At 43.3% G+C, this 10,744-nt stretch overlaps 1 long non-coding RNA gene across 1 annotated transcript; it reads left to right on the forward strand.

Annotated features, from left to right (window-relative positions):
* The first annotated feature begins 212 nt into the window (after positions 1–212).
* Positions 213–1,372, forward strand: LOC311036265. The gene is made up of 5 exons (XR_014599832.1): positions 213–236; positions 320–370; positions 642–843; positions 1,032–1,084; positions 1,326–1,372. It is a non-coding gene; the product is annotated as an uncharacterized lncRNA (long non-coding RNA).
* The last annotated feature ends 9,372 nt before the right edge of the window (positions 1,373–10,744 follow it).

The following is a 10,744-nucleotide window of genomic DNA, read 5'->3' on the forward strand; positions in this document are numbered from 1 at the left end:
CGCACCAAGGAAGTTGCAGTCCAGCCAGGACAACAATGTGTTACTTAATGCTTGTTGAGTATTGATGTCAATTTATGAAATATGATAATGATGTATTGGGTACACACAACATGAAATCAGTTACAAGCTGATTGTTATGTTTCAGACTCTGAAAATCAAGCCCTGGATGGCCTGGTGGATGTCTGTCGAGTTGGAGCATAATGAGGGGTCTTGGCACAGGGAAATGTCTACACACAGTGAGTATGCATCACACTTAAGCAGTCACCTTTTGTTTACAAATTAATATTTGGTATCTAAGAACATTCTTTGTCTTTTCCAGGCTCCCGACATGCAAGTGTAGCACCTCGGAGCAGAGAAATGTCCACACCCCGTGAGTATTCACTTTCTCCATTGCACCAACACATTTTAAGTACAGTCAGTACAAGGTGTTACATGTTGTGCATACTAAAGAAATCATTACCATACCTAATTCACAAGCAATGAGAAAGTAGTTACAGGCTCAATGTGTTGAACTATGTGTATCAGAGGAGATGTGTGATTGTCAACATCTAAGACCAACCAGTAGGGGTAGTCTTTTTCAGTGTGACATGGTATTGTAGTAGTATTATGTCCAAGTATTAAGTCTTTAGTGATGGCTCCAGCCATCAGGCACAGTGATGGCTCCAGACACAGTGTCAGATACCGGCACAGCATCAGGTCCAGGACCAGCCACGACTCCAGGTACAGCAACAGCTCGGAGGCACTCTGTCAGGTCCAGACATGATGACAGGTCCCACCGCAGTGATGGGTCGAGGAACACGGTCAGGTCCAGACATGACAGATCCAGGGACACGGTCAGGCATGGTGAGTTATCCAAAGGCCCCAAGTAATCAAAACCTTTACAATTCAGCAAGTAGTACCGTGCACCCCTAATTGTTACGATATGACATATTTATTATTTCTCATCTAATGTATAGTCATCTGTCTTGGAAAGTTTTAATGCAAAAATATCACTTTGTAATTTCTAAAATGTACTTTTGTTCTTATTACAGGTGCTATGCAGTGACTGAGAGGCCAACATGGGCATTCCCATTGCCAACACAAGGTAAGTTCTGAGCTATTTCAATGAAGACAGGACACTGGCCAAGAAAACTGGGGGACTTAATTTGCAACCCTTCTCTCTTCTGCCCATTCTCTCCTTTCTTCATTTACTGTTCTCTCTGTCTCCTCTCCTATCGGGACACAAAAACTGCTCTTCAATTATATCAGTGTTTTGTATCATTGTGTGGTGTCTATAATGTCAGATAACATTTCTCTGTGTTAATGTACACTTACTTATTTTTCAGTATACCAGAAGAAAGTCCTGACCATATCAATATTCATTAAAGAACCTGCCTCTTCAGCGGCCAATGTTGAGAGACTGGAGAACATGGGGGGACTTCCAGAGAGAGGAGCAACTCCTCAGTGATGTCCAAGCTTTTAATACCCTGGTAGGCTTTTCAAGAGTCTGGAAGTAATGAACAGCATAAGATGCACTCGCACACTTTTTATGTTCCTCTGGGATATGTCAGTGAAAGTTTCATGGACTTATTCCAACAGGTGCTGCAACTTTCCCGTAAAGGAGGGAAGGACGTTAAGGACTGTGTCCACAAAGTTCTTGACAGGTATGTTTCAACATACACTATGAATTAACCCCTGTGTGATGTTTGGGTGCGCTGTGGTTTTCAATGTCTGAACACTTATTTGGTTAATTCTTCTAGATGAGGGCCTGACTGCATTTGTCCATTAATTTGCCTTTTTGTTTTAGCTTAACACCTGAACCCTCTGTTATGTCATGTCAATGACATAATGGTTGAACATGAAGTGAAAGTTAGTAGTACAAAGGGTGTATACCATGTTTTACAATAAATCCTAATCCTACTACATTATTAAATATAATTTGTTTTTCTTCAGGCTCTTCAGTAACAGTCTGATGGCACAGTTGAACATGAAGGGGGAAAAAGAGAAGACTGCGACTTTTAGCGCAATACAAGGTAAGCCCATATTTCATGTTGACCAAGGACAAATCTAAATGTAATTGGGTAAAACATGTCCTTCCCTGTTGACATAAAAAAAATACAATGCCAACTGTCTGCCGTTACCGTTGCTATCATAACATTTTAAATAACGGTGGTGGTTAGGTGTAGAAGGGAGATGGCTTTGTATTAACACAAAGCCACAAAGCAACACATTTTTGCATGTCAATATGGAGACTCACAATCAATCAGTTTTATTGTCACTTCCACAATACACACTAGGCATACAGGGGAGCAAAATACCATTCTCCACAACTCATGGTGCACATTAAAAGGAGGCACATTAAAAAGTAAAGAGCAGATGACATTGGTAAAAAGTGCTGATGCATTCAAAGTGCAATATAGATACAGTACTATTCAAAGTGCTATCCATCTTTCAAGATGTTGGTTTTGGGGGCAATATATGGCGAGCATGGGTTCAGGGTTCTGATGGTTTGGGACAGCTGTTGGATGACCTGCTGGTGCTTCCCCCTGAGCTCTTGAACCTCCTACCAGATGGCAGGAGTTCAATCGAGCTGTGTATTATGTCAGATAGGGACTAGGACAGCATGTTGCCGTTGCACATTTTGTATTGTCTTTTTCTACTATGCAGATGCAGTCATGAAATTCGACCCAGAAGCCACAGAGGACCTCATAAGGCAGCATGCCGCAGACCACCTCAAGCATGCTCCAGCGAGAAGGGGAGGCGGAGGACACACAGCAGGCACTCAGGACTGATTTAACTTGAACTTTCACTGTCCATTGTGGGGGATCTTAGTGTCACAGTATTGTACAGTATAGTGTAATTTGAACTTGTGTTCTGTTCAACGAAGTAGCTCTGGTTGGACCTTACCCTGGTAGCTCACTGGCTATTCAGTACAGCACTTGTTTAATATTTTTCAGTTGTTGTGGAACTGGCCCAAGCAAAAAGGGTGTCCCTGCAAAGTAGGTTGTGCTATTATGTTTTATTATTATTTTATTTTCATTCGACTAGTGACGTGTAAAAAAAAAAAGAGAAGTTAACTGTTCTGTTCTGGATCAAGCTTAACACATCCACCGCCAAGGGCTAATCTCATAATGTACTCACCAGTGCCAAGGTTTTATTGTTGTTTTTTCTTTTTTTCAGGTCGCCATAGGCCCCGTTAAAATCCTTTAGAATGCACGATGGACTGTTTGTAAACAACGTGCACATTTCCCTGCGTCTACTCGTCCAGACCGCGTGTCAAACGGAGCCGCCATGTTTGAGTTCTGACCGTTTATGTTAACATGGGAAATGCGAGGAGGAAAAACTACACAGGTTTTACAAGGGTTTTAGTGTACGACTTAGAATGGAGGCAGACGGGAAACAAAAAACGGGATCGCACTTCCGGTCGACTTCCGGTGGTGTTACACTGAAAATGGTCCCCCTAGAAAATTGAAAAAAAAAAAAAAAAAAAAAACGAAAAAACACCCGGACCGTAGGACTACGGTCTCGGCGCTTAAAAGTTGGATTTAACGGACCGTAGGACTACATTCTTGGCGGTTAATGTGTTAATCAGCCCTAGTGACTGCTGTGTGTTTGTGACATGCAAAAGGAGCAACTGGAAATGGAGACTCAGCTGGCAGCAGCAAATGCAAAGGCCCATGTACTGGAAACCATGGGCCAAGGAACTCATCAAGAGTGTCAAGTGGGACAAACTCAAAGAAAGGAGCTGCTGCTCCAAAGGAAACAACCCCATTCAACCCAAATGCAAATACATACCTACCTGATCAAACTCCACAAAAAGGAAACAATGGAAACCACAAAGCCTCCCTCCCAGCCACAGGTTGTGAGACCAAAACAACCACTTCATGAAAAATCTGCCAAAGCTCATTACATGACTCCTCTAATGCAATACTCTCTCCCCAGGCAAAATGTTCAAACCGAACATATAATAAATCAAAATGTGCAAACTGAAAATGTACAGCTTCATGGGAAAAAGAATGTTCAAGGTCATGTCACTCACACTACACCCCCTGCAGGTGATATTTGTAATGTGCTACGAAGACAGAATGAAAAAACTGCTTTACTGGTTAAGCAAAATCTGTATTCCACTTTACCACCAAGAGACATTCCAGTTTATGATGGTGACCCATTGCAATATGAAATGTTTATCAGGGCATTTGAGAGAGGAGTGGAGAAAAAGACTGACGATTACAGTGACTGCTTACATTACTTTGAACAATAAACAAAAGGCCATCCATACAAGCTCAGATAAACCTGGAGGATCAAGGCATGCAAGCTACAGGAGAGGCATGGACATCGTGCTAAGCTTTCTGACCTTGTACAAGATAAAAATACGGTCTGACCCACTCTTTGGAAAGATGCTAAGCAAACTACAACTGTCAAAACCTCAACCATCATCAAACCAAGAGACACAAGAGACATTCCAAGAAGCAGTTTTGCCACAACAGTAACACCCATAGAAACAGCAGTGCAGTCAAATGGATGGAAAGAAGTGTATTCATCAGCTATCATAATTATTGTCTTTTCTGCAATAAAAGTGGTCACACATTGGAGCGGTGTCCACAGATGAAAGAGATAAGACACAGAGAGAAGATGGACTACTTAAAGGAAAAGGGAGTCTGTTTTGGCTGTTTGAAAAGAGGACACTTAAGCAGAGACTGCACAAGTCGTTTAACCTGTGATACGTGTGAACAAAACCATCCTGATATACTCCACATTGAAGAAACAGAAAAGAAATCAATAGGAAACAATGCTGTCGTCTCACCTCACACATGTGGTCGTATTGGGGCCGGTGATGAAACCTCCATCTTCTCCATAGTACCCGTTCAAGTGAAGAGCCACAGGGAGACAGTGTTGCAAACATATGCATTTTTGGACCATGGAAGCACATCCACATTCTGCATTGAAAACTTAATGAGAAGGCTAAACATTACCGGACAAAAAACAAATATTCTTCTCCGCACAATGAACCAAGTGAAGCCTGAGACCAGTCACCATATCTCAGGTTTGGAAATAGCCAAGTTGGACAAAAATGATTTCATACAACTCCCTAATGTGTTCACTCATAAAACCATGCCTGTCTCGATCTGTCCCATACAACAGCAGTGCTTACTGGCTGCAGAACAACTTTGGGCCATTCTCAGCCCTTGTGTCTGTCAGAGAATTCCTGAATCTCAACCCAGGCTTCTCCCCTGTAAGACTTCATCGCTGCCACATAAAAAAAACTCTAAAGAATGATTAGACCAAATAGTTACCTTATTATTATCAAATAAAATCCAGTGGTGGTGATAATCTTTTCTTGACTGTCTTTCTGTCCAGCTGGAGGCTGTAAGGCTCCTGTCTCCAAAGCAGAGTGCAGAACTTGTGGTGTTGCCTCTTCCTGCTGAGAAAGACGTTGTCATCAACGCAGTGTTTGACTCCGACTGCATCTCCAACTGGATTGGCTGAGTTTGTGTCCCACCTTGTTATGTTCTCTGGAACGGTAAAACACATAAAGTAAAGATAATAGAAAATGTAACCATGCACATTAAGGTTTGAAATGACAACATATTTTTGCCACTTTTCAGGGAAACATTTCCTGCTCATCGTACCAAATAATGTAAGTAGATCCATCAATATATAGTATTATGTTTTTTGAAGACAGGTAGATGTGATTTCATTCGTTATTATTGGCTGATGTTAACCCCTGACTTGTTGGGTCTCAGTTTCACCAGACTGGACCAGGCCATGCCTACTCTTCCTCAGAGTGTAGCATCATCCATCGCATACATGAAGCTAACTTTAGCTCATCACGTTCCACCAGGTGAGATCTTCTATCTACATGACGTAAACATTGCCGTTACATTTACATTTTATTTGTATTGGTTATTTTGCTTTTCCATGGTGTTTTAGAAATTAACAAAATCCTAATATCTGCACTTTTCTTTTCTTAGGCTGCATCATATACAGTGGAGAGGTATTTGCCTTCATTTGTTTTCAAGTTTTAAACGTTAAGTAGAGTATTAGTTAAATGTCATCAAATTCACAACTATTTCCCCCCTTTCTCCCCCAAGTGCAACTTTATTCCAGCAAGTGGTAAGTGTTGTATACCAGCCCCCAACTATGTCTGCCCTGGCAGTTCTGGCAGGTCAGTCTCCGTTTACAATTTCTACTCAAATGTCCCACTTTCGAACATCCAAAGCATAGTCCTTTTTCCCTGAGAAACTGAACTTTGTCTTCATGTGCCTGTGCATTCATTTTCTGACATTCAGGTAAGGGATGCTTGCCGGTACAGAAAATACATGCGAAATCATATGCACCAAAAGGCATGTTGCTTTTGACAGGTGACTTTTCGGCTTTGCTGTCAGACACTGTTGCCACCGTAGTAGCAAAACTACTCCCCTTGCTCTTAAATCTGCCTGAGGTTGATTCAGCTGCAGTCCTTGGTTTTGAAACCTTCACATTGGCAAGAGGATCATGAATGTCGCCGAAAAGTGGGTCCTGGAGTATTCTCGCTTGCTTTTCCATAAATAGTACCAAGTGGCTCAATCTTGCTCTCCTTTGCTTTGCTCTAAAATATCACAAGCTGTCGTTCTCCATTTTTCCTTCAATTTACAAGGCAGTTTGGACACAATGAGTTTCAGGTTAGAAGTCAGATCCAGGTCCTCTATATCCTCCAAATCTCTCATTGCGTTACAACAGCCTCTCAGGAAGAGTGCATAAGCATGCAGTGCATCTCCATCCTCTGCCTTAATACTTTTCCAATTTAAAGCTTTTTCCATATAGGCACTTGAGATTTTTATGTTATCTCCTAAATGCTTTTTTAACAGTGTTTTAGCGTGAATGTAGCCTGTGTTGGCATTCATATGAAGACAGCTCCTAACCAATTCTCTGCAGGGTCCAGAGGTGTACTGTTCCAAGTAATATAGCCTATCTTGGTGGCTTCTAGTCTTTTCCTCAATACCATGCTCAAATGCCCTCATCAATGCCTGGTAATCTAAAGGGTTGCCATCGTAAACTGGGATTTCCTTAGAGGGAAGTGAGGTGAATTTTAGCTGTACAACCAGTAAATCAGCAATCTCATTTTGCCTCTGTATTACAGTCAAGAATTTGTCGTCATTGTCTGACACTGTAATTCCAGTTCCTGTCCCAATTGCTTGCTGTTGGGTATGAGTTGCTGTGATTTCTGGTGGCCTTAGGCCTGGGTTTGATGGTCCTTGTAATTTTATTTTTTGTCTGGCTCCAAGTGAATTAATTGGAAATGAGTCCATAATGATGCTTGGGGTTTTAGTATTTTCCAGATACTCATTCATGGCATCATCCTGTGATTTTGGCTGTAACATTTGTGGTTGTGATTTAAGCAGTGATGGTGCTGGTGGTTGTGAAATGGAGTCAAGATCCGCCAGGATTTTTAATCTAGCATCGGATTCAGCCAGGCATATGTCCAGTTCCATTTGTTCCAGTCTGGCTGGCTTGCATTTTAGCCTGCTCCATTTCCAGAGCCTGCTTTGCCTTTAAAGTCGATGCCCTTAAAAGGAGCACAGCCTTCTCAGCCTCAGCCTTGAGTCGGGCTGCGGTAACTGATGAAGTGGTTGATTTGGTTGATTTCGCTTTTGAGTGTTTTGAAATATATACTGTCCTGGGGCTGCACAGTCAACTGGTTTTGTTCATTTTTCCATATTTCCGCTTCCTTTAGGAATTCAATAAACACGACGCTTTTGTCTCATACCATTGCGTTCTATCCTATCCTTGTCCTTTATTGCGCACGCACGCACGCACACACGCACACTTCAGAGATGGATAAATTCAGTATTTTCTTTATGACCTGTAGGTGGTGCATCCCTTTCCTATGTGAGAAGTGCCGCTGGCTCCAATGTCAACATGGACCTGGATACCTTTGTCAATCTGGACCCGAGTGTGTACAGGTTAGTGGCGTGTGCGTGCGTCCTTGTGGTTGTGAAAGGCAAGTGGTTAATGTATGTTTTTATAATATAATAATGTATATCTACAATAACTAGTAACTAAAGTTTTCAAATAATTGTAGTGGAGTAACAGTACAATATTTGCCTCTGAGATGTAAGTAAAAGTATAGACAATTGGAAATACTCCAGTAAAGTAAAAGTACCTTCTAATTGTACTTAAGTACAGTACTTTAGTAAATGTACTTAGTTACTTTACACCACTGGATATTTCATACCAGTGTATTGAAGGACATTTCTTTCTCTTCCACAGGGAAGTCATGTGGCTCTGCTGGGGAAATCTCCAACGGTCAGTTTGTGTACACTGGATTACAAAGTTTGGAGACTCTGCTACAGGTGTCTGTGATGAAGGGTAAGAACATTATAAATATATATAAGAACTAGGGTTGGGACTCGATTAAAAACATTTATCAAATGAATTAGAGGCTTTGTAATGAATTAATCACAATTAATCACATTTTAATCGCATATCAATATTTTACTTGAGAACAGGGAAAGGCAATTTTTTCATACGTCTTTTAAGTACATGTAAAATAATAAAAGCTTAAAAATACTAAAAAGAAGGAAAAACGTTGCGACGCTGAGGAGCGTGTACAGAAGCAGCCTTCCCCCTCCATTGGCGCTCCCATATAATGGGAATTCAATACCCATATAACAATGAATTCAATACCCATATAACAATGAATTCAATACCCATATAACAATGAATTCAATACCTTTTTATAGAATGTCATATCAGAAGACCGAGCCTCGCAGTGTAAAGAATAGTTCTACCCTTCCAGTCTTGAAGTCTGTCTTGAAGGGATCCGATCGCCGTAGCCGATAGAGCAAGCTCTGAAGCTCAGATAAATGCCTCCTCTGACTGAAAGGAGCCTTGCCTTTAGGGAAGTGTGTCAATAGGATTTATCTGTTGATACGTCCTAACATTAATCGAGTGTTGATTCCAACTCCTTGGAATCTATAAGCGAATAATATAATAAAGCCCCTCCCTACCCTACTTGAAGACGGCCGTGTCTGCAGGGATATGGCTCTTGTCTGGAAGGGTATAACTATTCTCTATTCTCTACGCTGCAAGGGTCTGTCTTCTGATGTGACAATTCTATAAAAAGCGCAAATGTGAAGCTAGACTTCTGGTCATTAAATTTGTGCAATTATAATGCTCGGAGGAGGTTGGCCCCCAGACGTGCGGCACGCAAGCCTACCGAACTACTGGTGCCCACGAACCAGCCCCCAACTATGGGTTAAATAGTACCACTGCCTAGTCTCGGAGGAGGTTGGCCCCCAGACGTGCGGCACGCAAGCCTACCGAACTACTGGTGCCCACGAACCAGCCCCCAACTATGGGTTAAATAGTACCACTGCCTCGTCTCGGAGGAGGTTGGCCCCCAGACGTGCGGCACGCAAGCCTACCGAACTACTGGTGCCCACGAACCAGCCCCCAACTATGGGTTAAATAGTACCACTGCCTCGTCTCGGAGGAGGTTGGCCCCCAGACGTGCGGCACGCAAGCTTATCGAACTACTGGTGCCCACGAACCAGCCCCCAACTATGGGTTAAATAGTACCACTGCCTCGTCTCGGAGGAGGTTGGCCCCCAGACGTGCGGCACGCAAGCCTACCGAACTACTGGTGCCCACGAACCAGCCCCCAACTATGGGTTAAATAGTACCACTGCCTCGTCTCGGAGGAGGTTGGCCCCCCAGACGTGCGGCACGCAAGCTTACCGAACTACTGGTGCCCACGAACCAGCCCCCAACTATGGGTTAAATAGTACCACTGCCTCGTCAACAATGAATTCAATACCTTTTTATAGAATGTCATATCAGAAGACCGAGCCTCGCAGTGTAAAGAATAGTTCTACCCTTCCAGTCTTGAAGTCTGTCTTGAAGGGATCCGATCGCCGTAGCCGATAGAGCAAGCACTGAAGCTCAGATAAATGCCTCCTCTGACTGAAAGGAGCCTTGCCTTTAGGGAAGTGTGTCAAGAGGATTTATCTGTTGATACGTCCTAACATTAATCGAGTGTTGATTCCAACTCCTTGGAATCTATAAGCGAATAATATAATAAAGCCCCTCCCTACCGGCTCTATAAGGTTTATGAGTGCGTATGTTGCATATGTTGCACTCTGACTGTACTCTTGCCTTGAAGACGGCCGTGTCTGCAGGGATATGGCTCTTGTCTGGAAGGGTATAACTATTCTCTATTCTCTACGCTGCAAGGGTCTGTCTTCTGATGTGACAATTCTATAAAAAGCGCAAATGTGAAGCTAGACTTCTGGTCATTAAATTTGTGCAATTATAATGCTCGGAGGAGGTTGGCCCCCAGACGTGCGGCACGCAAGCCTACCGAACTACTGGTGCCCACGAACCAGCCCCCAACTATGGGTTAAATAGTACCACTGCCTAGTCTCGGAGGAGGTTGGCCCCCAGACGTGCGGCACGCAAGCCTACCGAACTACTGGTGCCCACGAACCAGCCCCCAACTATGGGTTAAATAGTACCACTGCCTCGTCTCGGAGGAGGTTGGCCCCCAGACGTGCGGCACGCAAGCCTACCGAACTACTGGTGCCCACGAACCAGCCCCCAACTATGGGTTAAATAGTACCACTGCCTCGTCTCGGAGGAGGTTGGCCCCCAGACGTGCGGCACGCAAGCTTATCGAACTACTGGTGCCCACGAACCAGCCCCCAACTATGGGTTAAATAGTACCACTGCCTCGTCTCGGAGGAGGTTGGCCCCCAGACGTGCGGCACGCAAGCCTACCGAACTA

Source organism: Gymnoscopelus microlampas (genome assembly GCF_963454915.1).
Source record: "Gymnoscopelus microlampas genome assembly, chromosome: 20".
Lineage (NCBI taxonomy): Eukaryota > Metazoa > Chordata > Actinopteri > Myctophiformes > Myctophidae > Gymnoscopelus > Gymnoscopelus microlampas.